At 41.0% G+C, this 10,722-nt stretch overlaps 1 pseudogene; it reads right to left on the bottom strand.

Annotated features, from left to right (window-relative positions):
* Positions 1 to 4,153: 4,153 nt before the first annotated feature.
* On the bottom strand, positions 4,154 to 5,803 carry LOC102854566 (annotated as a pseudogene).
* Positions 5,804 to 10,722: the final 4,919 nt, after the last annotated feature.

Here is a 10,722-nt window from a genome sequence, read left to right as displayed (position 1 = left end):
TCAAATTGGATCTGACTGGTACAGGAGACTGCCCCTCCTTCTCCAGCAGAGCATGAAGTAAAGTCTGGGTTTCCCCCCTGTCCACACCACAGCAGTGGGCAACGAGCTTAAAGCCCCTGATGGCTCTGGGTGCTGACTCTCACCAGTGGCTATGGATGAAGTCACAGGCGATTTTCAGCCAGTGCCGGGCATCAATTCTCTTTCTATCATCCTTAGTCACTGTCCAGCTCTCTGAACAATTGTGAAGATCAAGCACCTTAGTCTCCAGCCTGATGTCGTTGCTCTTCAGTACTCTGGAGAGGTTCCTGACAGCTGGCTTTCTCAATGCAATTCATCTCTTGATTTCTTGGCTCCTTTTACCAAGAGTGTTGACTAAGCAAACTAAAATGGTTAACTCCCATAATCTCTTCACCAACCATACTGATGCTTCCAACTGGCCCAGTGGTGAGAACCTTTGCTTTCTTGATGCTGAGCTTCAATCTGTACTGAAGGCTGCAGTCCTTGACCTTCTGAAGCAAGCGCTTCAAGTCCTCTTAAGTTTCAGCAATCAGTGTTGTGTCATCTGCATAATTTAGGTTGATGATGAATCTTCTACCAATCCTGGTGCTACCCTTCTCCTCGTACATCCCAGCATCCTGGATGATCTGTTCTGCATACAGATTAGAAAGGTATGGAGACAGAATACATCCCTGTCAGACCCCTTTCCCAATTTTGAACCATGCCATGTCTCCTTGTACTGTTCTGATGACTGCCTCTTGGTCCAATTATAAGCCTTGCTTAAGTGCAAACAAATGTTCTGGGATTACCATTCTTCACAAATTCAGCCACAGCTTGTTGTGTTCCACTTAGTCAAAAGCCTTTGCATAATCAATGAAGCACAGTTATACATTCCTCTGGTACTCTGCTTTCTGCCAAGATCCATTTAACATTAGCTATAATATTCCATTTAACATTATTTTTTGCTCATTGCTGCATTTAGTGTTTGTAATAGGTTCCTGTGTGGATCACAACAAATTGTGACTAACCTTGATGAAAATGTGAATGGCAGTACACTTCCCCCCCACCCCCCCAAACCTGTACTTGGACAAAAAGCAGGACAGAGCAAGGAAACACTGCATGGTTCAAAATCAGAAAGGGAATGCATCAGGGATGTGTCCTGTCTCAATACCTTTTCAATCTATATGCTGAACAGATCATTAGAAAATAGGGCTTCATGAGGAAAAATGTGGCATCAGGATTACAACCTATGCTATGCATATGACACAACTTTGTTTGTTAAAACTGAAGACTACCTGAAGCAAGATCTTGCTGCAAAAGATCAAGGACTGCAGTCTTCAATATGGATTGAAGCTTAGCATCAAGAAGACCAACTTTCTTCCCATTGGGCCAATTGGCAGCACCATGATAGATGGAGAAGAGAGTGAGGTTAACAGTTACAGCTTGCTCAGCTCTACAATCAACACTCTTAACACTAGCAGTCAGGAAATCAAAAGACTAATTGCATTGGAAACATCTGCTGTCAGACCTCACCAGAGTTCTGGAAAGCAATGATGTCAGTCTAGAGACTAAGGTGCACCTAATCCAGGTCATCATCTTCACAATTACTTGTTATGCTTCAGAAAGTTGGACAATAACTAAGGATAACAGAAGAAGAAATGATGCCTTTGAATGACGGTGCTGCAGAAGAGTCTTGAACACACCATGGACTGCCAAGAAAATAAATAGGTCTGTCTTAGAGAGGTTAAAACCAAGTTTCTCCTTGGAGACTAGGATTTTTGAAGGTCTGTCTTACGTATTTTGGGCACTTGGCTTGGAGGGACCAGTCCTTGGAGGAGGATATCATGCTTGGAAGGGTGGAGGAACAGCACAGGAGTGGAGGACCCCACATGAAATGAATTGCTACAGTGACTGGGGAGATACGGGTGGGGGTACTGGAATTAGTGAGACTGGCTGGGGACAGGGCAGGCTTCAGAGCTGCTGTACATGGGGTCCTTTTGGGTCTCAGGTGACTCAACGGCACATAACAACAATGAGTTCCTTCGTCTGAGTAAATCTAACTTGATGATCCAAACTGGTACAGTATCTGTTCTTCTAGTCCTTTAATGGTTTTTGTTTTATGTCTCCACCTTTGACAGGATATGTGAAGCCCCGTCCTGAGAAAGTATCCATTCCCTTGAGAATCCTGTTGTAAGGACCCTTTTCACATTTGTCTGATACAATATACTTGCCAACTATGTGCAGGTTTTTCTTCCTGGGGAATCTGTCCCCATAATCATCTGCAACTGTTTCTCCTCAAATCATATTGTCTCTCAGGCCATGCCAGTCCTTTTGCACGTAGAGTCCTTGGTCAAAATAGCAGCAGAGAAATAAATGTAGGATTGATGAGTCAGAAAGTGGTTTTTTTTTCAGTAAAATGAAAATGTATTATTTTTAAAACCTTTTGATTCATAAAATAATCAGTATTATCATAACCAGAAACATCATTACCATCAATAGAAAAATTCAGAGACAAATTTGAAGTTTGTATTAAAATGGAGAATGGATGTCATTTTACTATTCTAAGAAGTAGACAATCAAAGTAGGGGCAACATTTAACTAAGAAAGGGAGAAACTAGAAACTTTTAAATAAGCTAGTTCAGCAGCTTTTAAAATTTCATGTTTATTCATATTTTTCAAAATATATGTACATAAAAAAGGAAGATTTACAACAGGAAAGATTGCCTTACATGCAACACAAATTTCAGTGAACTCATGATGGGATCACACATGATTATGGATCTAATTCAAGCCAATCTTCTCAAGTCCATTTCTCAGCCACAGTGTAGGCTGTGAAGGGATCCCAGAAGACAATGTAATGGAAAGAATATGAAACAAATATTTTTAGCCTCTGGCAGCAATAAGGGGCCAGAAGATGTACACCAAAAAGTTTAAGACAGTTAAAAATGTCAAGTGTCACAGGGAAGATAAATGATAACCAGAAATTTTGCAAGAAGAAAGCTAGTACTATTCAACACAACTTCACAATACTAAAACAAATACAAGTAAGGAAAGGTTAGGTAGTTGGGCTTAACTTTTTTCCCCTTGGTTGTTTGTTTTTTTTAAATACCTTAAAAGGAAGCCACTTGCTTAATATCAAAAGTGCTGTGGAAAGGAGGGAAGCAAAATCCACAGATGAATCTGGAATCTAGTTTATTTTAGCAAACTGTTTTCCTACTTAACAATTCTACATTAGCAATGATGTAACTCTCCAACATTTCCCTATAAAAAAGGCAAACAGGAAGTGACAATTCATGCTCCAAATATTAAAAAACATATTTAAACATTTGATCAAGAAGATTTTCTGTATTTTGGTATTTGGTAGCATAGGTGACACCAGAAATCAAATCTAGTATAGTCCTATACTACTTCCCTTCTGAAAAAAGGAATAAAGAAAAGAAAAGAAAAAAAGAAGTGGTGGAGAGAATGTGTGCTTGCTGTTAAAGGAGTGAACATAATGCCACGTGCTTACAACAGTACCTACAAGTTAATCAATGTGACAAGTGGCCTAAAGGAGTCCTTCATCTTCAAAATCTACTGAGATCATCTTTTTGGCTTATATTCCCAAAGCTATCTCTGTGTTTACAGTTGGAGAGAAGTTAGTGGAGTGATTTTATAAATAAGATCAATTACTGTAGTTATGACTAAAGTCTCCTGTGAGGAGGCTTTATAATTTAGTCAGGGCTGCACGGGTTCTGTTTTACTTCTAGCACCTGACTAGCATCCTGTTCATGATGCTTTCTACAATATAAAAATCTCTTCAACTAGTAACACAAAATTAGAAGGTGATGTTGGGGAGAACTAAAGCTGAGCATAAAAAAAAAGCAAAGCAAAGAAAGGGGGCTAGGAAAGGGAGAATATGGCAAGTATAGTTAAGGAAAATTCAGGGCAATAGTGTAAATTAAAATAGCTGAGGGGGAAGGGCAGGCATCAGGAACAGCACCTAAAGCTAACCAAATGCCTAAATTGGTTTATTTATATTCCCTCACCACAATGTTCTTAGGGGTGGGTGGGGAAGGAAAGTAATTTTATAAGCATCAAAAGTAAAACAAATGCACACTGACCTTAGAAAATAAGAATTTTAATTTCATTGTGATACCTTCTTTCCCTAGAAAATTTACTTTTTTGCTTTGAAAGACTTCTTCATGGTGGATTTGCCCTTACCAGGCAATTTTACTTCCTTTCTCACACTGGCTGCAGCCTTCTTTGAAGAACCACCACTGGATTTCTTGATGGCTGAGGGTGTGGGTCTGGCTTTCTTGGCAGGAGTTTTGGCCTTGGGAGGGGCTTTCTTGGGCAGGGGCCTAGCTTTTCCTCTCTGGGCTGCAGGGATTTTAACTGGGGGTTTGGGGCCTCTCTGCTTCATGGCTGCCGTTTTCCCTGGGGACTTGGCTGGGGTTTTCTTCTGAAACCTTCTTTTAGGAGGTGACTCTTCATCTTCTGAGTCTTCGTCTTCTTCTTCGGAATCATCTTCATCCTCCTCTTTAGAGTCTTCTGACTCTTTCTTTGGAAATAGAACTCCTGGGCTGGGATAATAAGGAAAACAGAGCTGGAAGGTTCCACTGAATCCTTTACCAGAGATCTGTTCCATCCAGCCATTCTTTTCACACTTCTGTAGAGTTTTCTTCAGCAGATGCATTTGGTAGTTTGAATTGGTCCCTGGGGGGTTCTCCAGGACATACTTCTTCAGAGCAGTGGTGGAGCAAGTCTTCGGCTCATTCATGGCAGCAATGGCAGACAAGATTGCATATTCCATCAGGCTTCCACCAAGCAGGGGCTTCTCCCCTGATTTCTTCAGCTGAAACGTTCCTGAAGCACCTTTGCCAGTTATTTGTTCTAGCTGACCTCTCTCTACTGCCCTCTGCAGAGCATTCTTCAGCAGCTGAGGTCTGATGTCCACTCTAAGTTTAGGATAATACTGAGACACAAATTTTCTGATCAGAGTGTAAGAAGCTTCTTTAGGTTCACAAAGACGAGTAAAGGCCAGTGGGAGAATATCCTCCAATTTCACTTGTGGTTCTGGATCCACTGCAGAAGTCTTCTTTCTGTTTCTTGATTTCTGGGATGTTTTCCTTGATTTCTGAACCACAACAAAACTGCCAGAAGCACCTTTTCCTTTCACCTGTTTGATCACACCTCTGTTTAATTCTCTTCTCAGTGCTTGTTTAAGAAGATAGCCCCTTCTCTCCAGTTCCAGAGAAGGGTATTTATGGATGATGTATTTTCGAATAGCAACCACAGATGCACCACTCTTCTGGAAGCATGCCTTAATGGCCTCAGTTAAGATTGTATCCATCTTGGGACGTGGGGAAGAAGCCATTGGTGCTTGTTTCTGGGCCCTGGCAAGCTGGCTGGCAGCCCAAGAAGGGATTGTTTTTTTAACTTTCTTCTCCTTTTCTTTAGACTGTTCTTTCTCATCCTTTTTTGCTTCCTCAGAAGACTTGTTTTCTTCTTTCTCTTCATTTTCAGGTTCTCCTTTTGGCTGCTCTGTCTCACTAGACATAGCAGGTGGAGTTTCATTCTCTTGCTCTTCTACAGTGGAAGCAGATACCTCAGAACTTATGTCTGGTTCTGGCTTTTCTTCCTCTCCATCAGCTAACTAGCTTTTAGGAGGAGTTTCCTGAGTAGAGTTCATAGCTCGATGAATCGGCATAGTGCTATCTTCTACCTTCTCACCTAACTTGTCCGCGTGGATCAGCTGAGCTCCTACTATAAGTGGGAGTGCCTTAGGATGGACGAGTTCACCTTGAGACGTATCAGTCGCCATTTAAAATAATTTCTAGGCCCGAGTACAGGTTACACTCTGAAGCCTCTGCTGTTAACCACAAGGATTTTTCCTAATGGTTTCAGGGTGGTGAAGAGTCAACCACTGGGAGCTCCGTAATGGTGGTGGCGGGGGCCAGAAAGTGGTTTTATAAAGCAGAGTTCACCTAGCAGAGAGTCTGTAGGGTTAGAGACATAGGTTTCACGTGATCTGGAGGGAATTGCAAGGAGGGATGTGAAGAGGATTTTTAGGGTGTTTCCGGTGTTACAACAGTGTGGAGGGCTCCCTCAGCTCCATCCCAATAGCCCATCAGTTCCATTAGGTTCATACATTAGCTCTAATCTCTGCCTGCAGGAGATGTCCAAGAAGAAGGGTGAGAATATGATTTCCTTCATCTACTCAAAGACTATGAAGAGCTCATCAAGATTCCAGTGAGTATGGGAGAGAGGGTCCTCACCATGGAACCAAGAGAACCAGAACAGATGAAGACCAGACACCACCCTGTAGAACCTCAACTTCATGAGACGTTTTCCCCCTTGCTAGCTCCTAGTGTGCTCTCATAAGTATCAACTTATCAGTTCTATCCCATTCCTTCCTTCTCTCTGCTCCCCACTACTCTCCAAGACTGCTTCAGAAACATATTAGCAAAAATGGGTCACTCATATTCAGTTCACTTCCTATCATCCGTCTTTTGTATGTCTCTAGAGTTTAACTCTTGATCCCAGGTAGTCAGGGAGCAAGGGCTACATGATTCTTCTACACCTTCTCTCAGCCTCACATATCCTCAGATTTAGTGGCTTTATTTTACCCAGTAGTGCAAAACTCAGGTTGGATCACACACTTCTTTCTCAAATGTGCTATTTCCAGGAAGCCATATCTGTGATATCTCTAGGTTGGAAGCGATGTCTTAACTTGACTCTGGCGTCTTGCAGAAGGGAAGCTGGTTCTCAGCATGATGGAAACTTGTACTGACTTCGGATGGAATCCTGTTGCCTTCAAGGAAGGCTACAGAAATATCTGCCTGTGTTGTCAAACTGGCCCACTCAGACACCCAGAATTATTGTTCAGAGCAAAGAGGTTTCCATTTAAAGTTTGAATTCTTAGAGTCAGGATTCTTCGTAAAACACTGAAGGACTGTAGTTTTCTGTATGGTTTGAAACTCAACATCAGATCTTTTATGAAAAACAATGTATTCAACCTTTGTAAATAAATCTGTAAAAAATTGAAAAAAAAGAAGACAATGATTCTCACCTGTGGCCTAATTGGAAGCACATGATAGATGGAGAAGAGATTACATTTGTTAACAATTATAGCTTGCTCAACTCCACCATTAACACTCTTGGCATCAGAGGTCAGGAAATCAAAAGACAAGTTGCATTGGGAAAATCCGCTGTGGGATCTCGCCACAGTCCTGAGAAACAACGATATCAGCCTAGAGACTAAGGTATGCCTAAGCCAGGCCACGGTCTTTGCAATTATTTGCTAAGCAAGTAAAGTTGAGACTCAACTTCATATGATATTAAGTGAAGATGAGTCACAGTGACTCATATTCTAACTTGCGTCTCTGCACTCAAATGATTGGGTTGTGAGCTGTAGAATGTGGATGTCTGTTTGCCAAGGTTCCAATTCTAAGCTATGAAGTGACTGGATTTTCTCTCAGTGCTTACCCTACGTTCTTCCTCCAATACAACTGTGAAGAAAACACTTCTTTCAGCAGAATATTCATCACTCTCTATGCCATGCATAGTGAGACAAGAACACAGTACTGTGACACCTACACAGAACCAGGCAAAGTCAAGGTGTAGTCAGTAACAACTCAACTTTGAAAACCTGTCAAGAAACACAACTCAAGCCTTTATCCAGTTTATGACTTTGGACAAGTCTTTATGCTTTTCAGAATGTCTCGTGTCCCTGCACCCCAGAGCAAGTATCCTTTTAGCATAAAAATTCCAAGGATGTCAACAGGAGTCTATGAGATAACACCTATATATACACGAATAGTATCACATGTAGCTAAAACACAGATTTAGAGATGAAAGATTCTCAGAACAGGGTGAAAACATAGTGGAATTAGAATTCAACCCAAAGGAGGCTTCCCACTAATGGTGCAGTCTTGGGTAAGTCTTAGCTTTCTTGGCCATATTTTCCCTCTTATAAAAAGAGGATGTTGGACTGAAAGAGAAAATTAAAAAATACAATGTGTATAAATTTTGTATGCAAGTCAACATAAAGTAAAACTATTTTTTTAAATAGGGCCCCAGGAATTATTAAATATCAATTGATATATTTCAATACACATGGAGCCCTGTATTTATTCACCAGGTTGTGTGAAAAATCTAGCCAACTAAGTGGACGAAATTCATTTGTAATCCTCTTCCACCCAAAAGGTAATGCAATAGTTGTTGTTAACAAAGCTGCAATAACCATGGGTGTGCATATATCTGCTTGGATGTCAGTTATGTCTCCTTGGGGTATATTCCCAGTAGTGGAATTGCTGAGTCAAATGGTATCTCTATTTGCAACTTTTTGAGAAAGCGCCATATTGCTTTCCACAGGAGTTGCACCATTTTAAGCTCCCATCAACAGTGAATAAGGGTTTCAGTTTCTCCAGAACATCACCAGCATTTGTTGCTTGCTGTTCTGTTAAATTGCTATTTTGACTGGGGTGAGATGATATCTCATAGTTGCTTTAATTTGCCTCTGTCTTAGAGCTAGGGATTTTGAACATTTCTTCATGTGCTTGTTAGCCATCTGAATGTTGTTTTCAATGAAGTGCCTGTTCATATCCTGGGCCCATTTTTCTATTGGATTATTTACTTTTGTCTTGTTGTGGTGCTCAAGTAATTCATAAATTCTGGATATAAGTCCCTTATCTGATATGTTATTACCAAATACTTTTTCCCAGTCGGTGGCTTCCCTTTTTACCCTACTGGAGAAGTTTTTGGATGTGCATAGGGATTTGAGTCTTAGAAGGTCCCATTCATCTATGTTATCTTCTCCTGGTTGTAGGGCAATAGTTGTTATATGCCATAGAGTCGCTTGTGACTCATAGCAACCCTACGTACAACAGTCCTAAACTCTGCTCTGTCCTGTGCCAATCGCACTTTCTCTGACATACCCGTCCCGATTACCCCAGTCACTGAATCAATCCACCTCATAGAGGGCCTTCCCCTCCTTCACTGTCCCTCCATCCTACCAAGCATGATGTCCTTCTCCAAGAACCGGTCCCTCCTTACAACATGTCTAAAGTATGTTAGACAGAGCCTTAGAATCCTTGCCTCCAAGGAGTTGCCCAGTTTACCCCTTTCCTGGATTAATCTGTTTGTTTTCCTAGCAGTCCATAGTACCCTCAATACTCTTCTCCAGCATCACAGCTCAAAGGCATCAATTCTCCTTCTGTCCTTCTTAGTCACTGTTCAATTCTCTGATGCATAACAAGTGATAGCAAAGACCGATAGGGTATGGAAATAATCTAACTATCACTAATGTCACATACAACCAAAACCTTGTGAAGATGATCTAGAAATGTCTAGAATAGTACATCAACAGAGAACTGCCAGAAATACAAGCTGGGTTTTAGAAGAAAGAGGCTATGGTATTTGGATATCATTGCCAACATCAAATGCATCTTGGTGGAAGTCAAAGAATAGTAGTTGGATGTCTATTTGTGTTTTATTGATTATGCAAAGACATTTGACTTTGTAGATCACAACAAATTGTGACTAACATTGAGAAAAATGTGAATTTCAGAACACTTGAATGTTCTTACGTAAAACCTACTCATAGACCAGGAAGTTGTCTTGGTATACATTAAATAGAGGAAGGAAACGCTGCATAGTTCAAAACCAATAAATGAGTGCATCGGAGATGTATCATTTCTCCAAACCTTTTTAATCTAAATGCAGAACAAATAATTCAAGCGGCTGGACTTTGTGAAGAAGAATGTGGCATCAGGGCTAGAGAAAGATTCTCAATCTGTCTTATGTAGATGACAAAACCTTGCTCACCTAAACTGAGGAGAACTTGAAGTATTTGCTGCAGAAAGACAGGAACTAAATCTTTAGTGTGGAATGCATCTCAACATCAAGAAAACAAAGTTTCTTACTACCTGGCCATTTGGCAACATCATGATAGAGAAAAGACTGAGGTTGTTAACAACTTTGTTTTGACCAGATCTACAATCAGGACTCTGGAGACCAACAGTCAGGAAATCAAAACACATGTTTTTTGAAAGAGTCTGCTTTCAGGGATGTCCTCAGAGTGCTGAAGAGCAATGATGTTAATCTAGAGACTATGGTGCTCCTGGTCCAGGCATGGTCTTCTTAATTGCTTGCTATGCATCTGAGAGCAAGACAATGACCAAAGATGACAGAAGAATTGATGCCTTTAAGTTGTGGTACTAGAGAAAAAATATTGAGCATAGCACACACAGCAAAGAGAACAAACAAATCTGTTCTGAAAGATGGTAAAACTAGGTTGCTTCTTGGAGGCAAAGATTTTGAAACTGTCTCACATGGACATGTTTGGAAGAACAGTGGGTCTGATGCAGGAAAGGAAGACTCTGAACGAGATGGATTGACATAGTAATTGTGGCTATGGAAACAGGTATGTTACAGACAGTGAGGCTGGCTCAGGTTAGTTCAAGGTTCAGAGCTTTGAGATTCAGAGATTTCAGAGCTTTTGAGATTCACTTTGAGTTGTAGATGAGTTGAGGGCATGTAACAACAACAACAACAGGATTGGCCTATGTTGTCATAACACACAAGTGAGCAGGGAGGAGATTCTCTCCAGAAGAGCTTCAGTTTAGACAAACAGCCCCAATCTGGGAGATTTTGTGGCTGAGTCATCAGATAACCCGTTCCCTCACTCTCAGTGCATCGACAAGGCAAAGTCATCAACATGTTTTTTGTGTGTTCTGTTGT

This window comes from Elephantulus edwardii, unplaced genomic scaffold (genome assembly GCF_000299155.1).
Source record: "Elephantulus edwardii isolate Elephantulus edwardi_28Jun2011 unplaced genomic scaffold, EleEdw1.0 scaffold00101, whole genome shotgun sequence".
In the NCBI taxonomy this organism is placed as follows: domain Eukaryota; kingdom Metazoa; phylum Chordata; class Mammalia; order Macroscelidea; family Macroscelididae; genus Elephantulus; species Elephantulus edwardii.
This window is presented reverse-complemented; position numbering and strand designations above follow the sequence as displayed.